Genomic DNA, 9,705 nt, shown 5'->3' with positions numbered 1-9,705 from the left:
AAGCAGGCTATAAAATTCTTGCGAAATAGTCATGAAAATACCTTGGGAACACTTTTGAGCCATTATGTCTTCTTTATGATTTGGAGCCATTACATAATGGAACAAAAGTTAAATGGCAGGAATATCATTGCTGAATAGTTAAGTTGTTAAGTGAACATAAACAAGTCAGCAAGGCATACAAGAGAAGAACCTCTTGTGGAATTAATCTGCTCAAACAACATTACCAAACACTTCAAAATATGCAGCCAGCTTTGCAAATTAATGTTATTAAGTGGAGTTTGAACACTATAAATCAGGAGTTGAAACACATGTTGAACAGCATCAGCACCATTCCTCTTGAAGGGTGTAATGCAGATTACACAATTGGACCAACCGCATGCCTACCAGCCCATTTAGTCAGTGGATACCTTTCGCTTGTGATCTTAAAGGATCATTATGAAACAATTTTGCATACATATAAAAGTAATCATTAAACTGACACATTAAAAGTTTACTTTTTTCATAACAAATCTTTTAACATTTGGAATGTTCAATGAGAAACATTAATGAGAAGAAATTTATTCATAAAAGTCTTCCTGTGAGCAATTTCAGTTTAACCCTTTTTACCACATAGATATGTATTTTCATGCATTTGTAGTCCCTAAGAAAGTTAAATTTAATTAAAGACCTTTCTTACTAGATTCAAGTTTTAAATGCTTCATTTCCAACCCTTAGATACTGATGAGCAGCAAACAGCATGAAACTGAACAGGCTGCGGGTTAATGTTTTTATGCGGTGGACAACAGTTATCTCAAGCAGCATAGTGTGATTAAAATCAGAAATGGATGATTTCTTGAATATTCCATTTTTTACTCATTTCCAACATAAATCTAAATTAAAACTGATAATATTTACAGAGGTACATATGTATTAGCAATTGTATTTAGTCAATCATATCATATTATACATAATAATTATTATTTTCGTTGTTGTTCTAACATCCATGTGCATATATCTAATATAGTAACCAGAAAATAAATTTTTGAGACAAAGCAATTTAAATTAATTAAAGATTAATTTACTAAGTAGTAGTAGTAGTAGTGGTAGTAGTAGTAATAGTAGTAGTAGTAGTAGTGTAGTAGTAGTTGTAGTAGTTGTAGTAGTAGTAGTAGTAGTAGTAGTAGTAGTAGTAGTAGTAGTAGTAGTAGTAGTAGTAGTAGTATAGTAGTAGTAGTAGTAGTAGTAGTAGTAGTAGTAGTAGTAGTGTAGTAGTCGTAGTAGTAGTAGTAGTAGTAGTAGTAGTAGTAGTAGTAGTAGTAGTAGTCGTAGTAGTAGTAGTAGTAGTAGTAGTGTAGTAGTATATAGTAGTAGTAGTAGTAATAGTAGTAGTAGTAGTAGTAGTAGTAGTAGTGTAGTAGTCGTAGTAGTCGTGTCGTAGTAGTAGTAGTAGTTCCAAAACGTACACACTTGTGTTAATCCCCAGGAACTATACATAATCGTTCCATCTCATGTAAAAACAGTATTGTTGTAAAGAATGTAATCTACTCGCGCTATGTTGTATAATGCAAGGCCCAGAGAATGACATTTTTTTTTTTTTATTTCATCAATTTCAAACAGTTGATGTTTTGAAACACTACTAGAGCACTCACCATATTTTAAGGTAGACCAAGACTTGACATGGTGGTACAGTATTACTCCACTTGACCCATCAAGGTAGACCAAGACTCGACATGGTGGTACAATATTTACCCACTTGACCCATCAAGGTAGACCAAGACTTGACATGGTAGTACAGTAATACCCCACTTGACCCAGCAAGGTAAACCAAGACTTGACATGGTGGTACAGTATTACTCCACTTGACCCAGCAAGGTAGACCAAAACTTGACATGGTGGTACATTATTACCCCACTTGACCCAGCAAGGTAGATCAAGACTTGACATGGTAGTACAGTAATACTCCACTTGACACAGCAAGGTAGGCCAAGACTTGACATGGTGGTACAGTATTACCCCACTTGACCCAGCAAGGTAGGCCAAGACTTGACATGGTGGTACAGAATTACTCCACTTGACCCAGCAAGGTAGACCAAGACTTGACATGGTGGTACAGTATGACCCCACTTGACCCAGCAAGGTAGACAAAGACTTGACATGGTCCATTTTACTGCTTTGGGTCAGTGTGACCTTGACCTTTGACCTAGTGACCTGAAAATCAATAGGGGTCATCTGAGAGTCATGATCAATGTATCTATGAAGTTTCATGATCCTAGGCATAAGTGTTCTTGAGTTATCATCCGGAAACCATTTTACTATTTCGGGTCATCGTGACCTTGACCTTTGACCTAGTGACCTGAAAATCAATAGGAGTCATCTGCTAGTCATGTCCAATGTACCTATGAAGTTTCATGATCCTTGGCATAAGCGCTCTTGAGTTATCATCCGGAAACCATCTGGTGGACGGACGGACCGACATGAGCAAAACAATATACCCCTCTTCTTCGATAGGGGGGGGGGGGGGGGCATAATGAGAAAACTGCCCCCCCTCCCAGCAGCCATGTTATTCAACTGACCGGAACAATTTTTTAACTCAACTCTCGTATCAAGGAAACAAATGTTCTGAGCAAGTTTTATGAAAATTGGGCCAAAAATGTGACTTCTACTGTGTTCACATGCTTTCACTATATACATATAGAGAAAATGCCCCGTCCACTGGCGGCTGTTTTTTCACCGATCCCGACCATTTTCAAACTCGTCTGAGATATCAATAAAACCAATGTTTTGACCAACTTTCATGATGATTGGGCAAAAATTGTGCCTTCTAGAGTGTTTACAAGTTTTATCTATAGCCAAATAGGGAAAACTGCCACTATATACATATAGAGATTGCCCCCGCCCACTGGCTGCCATGTTTTCTTCACCGATCTCGACCATTTTCAAACTCGTCCGAGACATCATTGAACCAATGTTTTCACCACCTTTCATAATGATTGGGCAAAAATTGTGACTTCTACAGTGTTTTCTCTATAGCCAAAGAAGGAAAATACTGCCACCCACTGGCAGCCATGTTTTTTAAAGGATCGGAACCACTTTTAAACTCCAAGATATCATTAAGACAAACATTTTGACAGAGTTACATGAAGATTGGGTATGAAATGTGACTTCTACAGTGTTTACAAGGTTTTTCTTTTTTTTTACCTAGTGAACTAGTTTTTGACCCGGCACAACCCAGTTTCGCACTCGGCCGAGATTTCATTGGGGACAAAGCTTCTGACCAAGTTTCATGAAGATGGGACAAGAAATGTGGCTCTATAATGTTACGAGCAAATGTTAACGGACAGACGACATACGACGGACAAAGACAGGTCACAAAAGCTCACCTGAGCAATCAGGTGAGCTAAAAATGTTGCTTTTCCCATAAAATTGGTGTTTCCAAATAGATAATCCAGGCATGCAAACCAGACAGAAGGGGCACCTTATTCATGCAGTATACTTTTGTAGCACAAACATAGTGGTCACAATGCAAGTGTAATTGCAACTCATAAATTAACCCTCTAAGAAAAGGTTTTTCCAGTTTCAACTCCATATGTTACAGGAAACCACATAAAAACTATGCAAAACCTATACATCTATACTTAAGGAGGCTTTTCAAATTCTTGTGGAAAGAAAAGAAATCATGAAGTATCTCCCTAGTACTGTTGGAGCCATTAGGTAATGGAGCAATATTTCAAGGCCAGGCATTTTTATTTTTGAAAACTCCAATTCAGTATTTAAAGTTCATACAAAACACAAAAACCTCAGCAGGCATACAAAGGGAAAACTTGGTTTTGATACTCATCTGCTCACACTACCAAACACATCAAAGACACCAAACAACAACAAAGGTCAAGAATATTTTTTACAAAACAGCAAGCTTTTGCTTTGTTATGGAGCAAACTAATGTTATCAAGTGAAATTTTAACACTATTAAACATGGATTTGAACATGTTGGAAATCATAGCACCATTGCTCTTAAAAGATGTGATACAAATACACGTAAGCAACCAGTTTTTGCGCATCTAGTCTGTTTGGGTACCTCATTGAAGGTTTGTGTTCTTTATGATCATTATAATTGAAAAAAGACAAAGTGGCATCCACATGAAAGTAAAAGATACTCTTGGAGTAATTAATGAACACATTAAAGCTAAGCTTAGCTTTAAGTACTTCAAAGCTAAGTATCACCATTAAAATCTTAATTCATAAGAAACCTTAATTTTTTTAGAACATTTAATGAGAAACATGGATCTGATCAAATACTGTGACTAATCTGTGTAACTCTTGTATTGTAAGTGCCCATCTCACAAATAAAGGATTCCTACAAATTGTTTTAAAAATTGCAATAATATTCTAATTCATGTACACAAAAAGTTTTTACCAGTACATTACTGTTTTTTTTTTCCAAGTTGGGGCTTGGAAATCCTCATCAGCGTTATAAATTTGAGTATTGCAATATCAAATGGACCCATGGAAATTCAGAACGTCATGAACTGAATATAAAAACTTCAAATACTATCATACTGTTTATCTGAAAAGAACAAATAGTGTTACAATATTATTGCTATAAGAAAAGCAATTTCCTGGTGTGATGTTGAATATGGCCTGTCATTCAAGGCTGACAGAAATAGACAAGAAACTGTGACAAGTTCTTTTATATCATGATGATTCATGATTTTAAAAAAAGTAAGGAAAAATTGGCTTTTTCACAACTTAAGTAGCACAAAAACACTGGTTGGAATGCATGCTTTATAGGATCATAATATCAAATCATTCTAGGCACAGTGGTGCTACTTTCCGTTCACGCTGTGAAGAAAACCACAAAAACAACAATGCAAAATACATCAATCTTACGCCTAAGCAGGCTATAAAATTCTTGTAAATATAGTAATGAATATATCTTGGGAACACTTTTTCAGCCATTAAGTCTTCCTTACACTTTTGGAGCGATTACATAATGGATCAAAAAGTTCATGGCAGGAATTTCATTGCTGAATAGTTAAGTTGTTAAGTGAACATAAACAACTCAGCAGGGCATACGAGAGAACAACCTACCGTGGTATTAATCTGCTCAAACAACACTACCAAACACATCAAAGACACACAACAAGACCAAAAGTCAAGAAACATCTTCAAAACATGCAGCCATATTTGCAAATAATGTTATTAAGTGGTATATGAACACTATTAAACAGGGATTGAACACATATTGAACATGATCAGCACCATTCCTCTTGAAGGGTGTAATGCAGATTACATGATTGGACCAACCTCCATGCCTACCTGCCCATTTAGTCAGTGTATGCCTTTGGCTTGTGATCTCAAGCAGTCTTGGCATTAATTTTTTTTAGGCACTAGCCAAGCCAGGCTACCAGCTTGGAAATTTCACTAGCCCGAATCAATTTTAACTAGCCCGAAATGAATGTTATAATTCTTTTACATTTTTAACTATGTTTGCATTGAAGAAATATAGAACAATAAAGATTAAACAAATAAACACTTGATTCTGTTTTATTCACAGTTAATATCTGACAAAAAATTTATCACAAGGTCTCCAGACATCTCCATTCCATCATGGTCATTGTCTGAGTCACCGACATCCCGGTCTGACATGTTAGGTATGCTCTTAAAAGCGCCTGAAAACAAAAAAAATTGTTATAACATATGAATTTTACACTAAATATCTGAATAAGTAAATGCATTGTCAAACTAGCAATTATACCAGTGCATAATAAGTAGAACAAGAAGGTAACTTTCTGCCCTAACTTCTGAGTGGGCTTGATATAAAACATCTTGTTTAGCAGTAGTTCCATTGCCTAAGCCACATCTGCTTTGTCGCCAATTGTACCAGCATCTAAAATGCAGTATTACAATGTATAAAAATTAAAACATTTGCATTTAATGTCAGGATTCGTTTATTGACAGATTAATGTTATCTGTTAAAAACTATACTTGTAAGTTAGTGCATGATATTTAATTGCATGTTGTTTGCTTACATTACGTATGAAATGCACTAACCAGCCAGCCAGTCAGAAATGATGGCTCAGAATCAAAGTCCCCAATACTTGTACTCCAAGGTGGCAACTTGGAGACATCAAAACGAAGCTGATTATTTTTCCATAACGGTTGCAATTTTCATTTCAATGACTGTTCATATTTTTTGTTGCAACCTTCATTCTCATTTTGCAGTTGATGTTAGTGGGTTGCGCGCTCAAAATAATGCAGAAAAGACATTAAAATGAATTTATCGCCGCATGTTCTCCACCCAGTAGTAATAATAGTTATAGCGTCTCGCGAGATTGACTTACAACACTGTTCAATAAGCGTCTAATCAATGAGTGCTCAAGGGAAATAACAATGCAGTTTTGAATAAGCGTCTCTATGAATCTTTTTCGGACGTGTTACAAAGTTCGGACACGAAAAAATGCAATCTACCAATCGGGCTACTGCCTTGGAATTTTCACTCGACCGACGCAAAAATCACTCGACTCTGTCGACGGTCGAGTGGGTTACGTCCAAGACTGCTTAAGGACCATTATGAATCAACTTGACATACATATGAAAGTAATCAATATTTATCAGGTAATAAATGGACACATTAATTTAAAAGATTAATTTTACTAGTTACAACTTTTTTTTCATAACAAATCTTTCAACATTTGGAATGTTGAATGAAAAATAATAATGAAGAATTGTTGTTATGAAAGTCTTCCTGCGAGCAATTTCTGTGTAACCCTTAACAATTTAGATACGTATTTAAGTAGTGATTATTTACCCAATTACAGGAATGTAATGGTCTAAAATGAGGGTGTCCACAAACTAAGTGTCCGAAAACTTAGAGTAATTACGGTAATATGGAGTTCTGACTATGTTATGAAGAATGAACCCAACATTGAAGAGACTTGACAGGCAAAGCTTCTTCACCTATGGAAAATATATCACTTTCAATACTTATCTCTATAACTGAGGTTCAAAAAAATATTCAAAAGACAAGTATTGATGTCAGAAAAGTAAGAGCATTTTATTTTAAATTCAACCACTTTTATCACCACTTGTAATTTAACAGAATCACTTTTAATCTTGTGTTCCTATGGTTGCATTGCTATTTTGTTCAGATAGTGAGATTTGCAATCAAAATAAACATCTGTATTGGCACTTATAAATGTAGGGAAAGTACAAACTATCACTTGAATCAAATTGTGTACCTGTTTGTTCACTCTTTAATATATCAGGACACCCTCCAAGAACATGAGAAAGCATAATTTGATATATATGACATATATTCAATAAAATATTAAATATATATTTATGATATCTCAGAACACATTTTCCATAGTATTCCAAGTATTTGTTATCCTCTCCTGTGGAATAAAACTTCAGCAATTTAACCTCTTGCTGTGAAGACAGAGTTAAGGAAGCTGATCTATTGGTCTACAGCTGATAAGCAATGGAAGGAAGTACAAACTATCAGAGTGGTGCAGATAAGAAATGGAAAGAAGTAGTACAATCTAATAGTTTGCAGAGGATAAAAAAGGAAGAAAGGAAGAACAATATATTGATCACTATTGGTCTAAAGACCATAAGCAATGGAAGGAAGTCAGAACAATTTATTGGTCGAAAAGAAAATTGATGGAAGGCATTATCAATCAATTGGTTTGCAGGCAATATCTGGTCTGCGGCAATATCTAAGAGAAGGGAGGAAGTATATTTATTGGTCAACAAACCATTTCAACAGATGGAAGGAAGTAAAAAATCAAAACTGTTTTAAAGACAATAAGAAACAGAAGGAAGGTAAAATCTATTGGTCTGCTCGCCATATAAGCATTAGAGGGCATGAAGAATGATCCATTTGTCTACAGACAATAAGCAATCAAGGTAGGAAGAACAATCTACTGGTCTTCAAGCCAAAAGATCTTGAAGGAATAAGAATCTATTGGCCTGCAAGCCATAAGCAAAGGAAGCTAAAAAGAAAGACCTAATGGTCTGCAAGCGCTACACAATTGATGAAAGAACTATTGGTTTAAAAGTGACAATCCATAGATGGAAGAACACTTTTTTGGTCTGACCATGATTTTCACCACGACTTTGACGATGCCCTTCTAGTTTAGGATGAAAATTTTGAGTCAAATGATAATGTTCATCTTCAAACATATGAATACTCATTGAGTGGCTATATTATTATATTTAAGGCAACAAAGACATTCTAAGGCCACTGGTTTACAGCTATAACTGATATTGCATTAAATGGGACATGAATTGAGGGGTTCATAATACTCAACGCAAAATTACTTAAATAGTCAATTTTGAAGATTTGAAAATCTATAAATTGTATTTATAAGTGAGCATATTAAACAAAACAAATGAATTTTGGTGTCTCCTAATTGGATGCTACAAAGACAAACTTGACTTTTTAAATTCATAACAAATGCTCCAGGTGATGACAACTGTGACAAATCCCTTTCAAGTAATACATTTCTAGCATTAAGCATTAAGAACATTAAAATTTATTTAAGCATAGTTAAGAGCCATGCTACATTTAAGCAAAAATTACCGTTTGGAATGAGAACAGTTTATTTTCCACCTCTAAAATAACATACCGGGCGATAAAGCTTCTGATAGATTATAAGCTTCTCCTAAAACACAATGAAACAAGACATGAATGTGGAACACCAAATGTTTCATAACTGTTATGAGTGTTTGCAAATTCTGAAGGCACCATAGAAATTCGGTCACTCTGAACTAATTCCAAAACAAACATACACCATGATTGTGTTAATCTAAAGGAAACTATAAATAATATTTTATATCATGTAAAATTATTTTTATTATGAAGAACTGTATACACTGACTTGATATAAATTCTAGGCCAAGATAACCAAACATTTTTTTTTTATTTCACGAGTCTCATGATGATTCTGTTTTGAAATATTGAGACAGCACTCACCTAAGTTCAGGGTACACCAGCTGCCAAAGACTTGACCTCAGGTGGCACAGTTTAACCCCAACTGACCCAGATTCAAATAGATCTTTGTTATTGTCAAGTTTTACATTCTGACCAAGTTTCATCAAGATTGAGTCATAAATAAGACTTATGATTGGTAACAAAGTTTTTATAAAAATTACCTAATGACCTAACTTATGGTAACACGAAATACGATCACAAAAGCGCTCCGTGACCATGTTGTGCTCAATTGACCTAAAAAATGTTGCTTTTTCCGCAACATTGATGTTTCCAAAAGATAAACCAGGCATGCAACGGCTGGAAATGACATCTTTTACATTTGAATCTAGTAAGACAGGTCTTTAATTAAATTTTACTTTCTAAGGGGCTACAAATGCATAAAAATACGTATCTTAGTGGTAAAGGGTTAAAGGGAACCTATATCATGCTGTATACTTATGCATCACTAACCCAGTGCTTGGAATGGATGTGTCATAAGCAATTTATATTTAATCCTTCTTTGATCAGACTTTCCACTTTGCATTCAAGCCTTGCAGGGAACCACAACAACAACAACAACAACGCAAAACCCATCCATCTTATATCTAAGCACGCTTTCAAGTTCTTATAGAAACAAGGATATCAGTTAAACTGATGGATGCTCCCCAATGATGCTTTGTCGATATATGGGTTAATTGTGTGGTAAAAAGTGAGACCTTGAGAAAATATAATATGAGCCTCAGTGACCTTGA

General features: G+C 35.2%; 1 long non-coding RNA gene across 1 annotated transcript; it reads right to left on the bottom strand.

The window, feature by feature from the left end:
* Window positions 1-5,507: 5,507 nt before the first annotated feature.
* On the bottom strand, window positions 5,508-6,304 carry LOC127845325 (uncharacterized). Its single transcript, XR_008033179.1, has 2 exons — window positions 5,735-6,304; window positions 5,508-5,648 (listed from the first exon to the last, which is right to left on the bottom strand). It is a non-coding gene; the product is annotated as an uncharacterized LOC127845325 (long non-coding RNA).
* Window positions 6,305-9,705: the final 3,401 nt, after the last annotated feature.

This window comes from Dreissena polymorpha, chromosome 9 (assembly GCF_020536995.1).
Source record: "Dreissena polymorpha isolate Duluth1 chromosome 9, UMN_Dpol_1.0, whole genome shotgun sequence".
Lineage (NCBI taxonomy): Eukaryota > Metazoa > Mollusca > Bivalvia > Myida > Dreissenidae > Dreissena > Dreissena polymorpha.
Note: the sequence above shows the minus strand (reverse complement) of the source record. Positions and strands in the feature narration are given on the sequence as shown.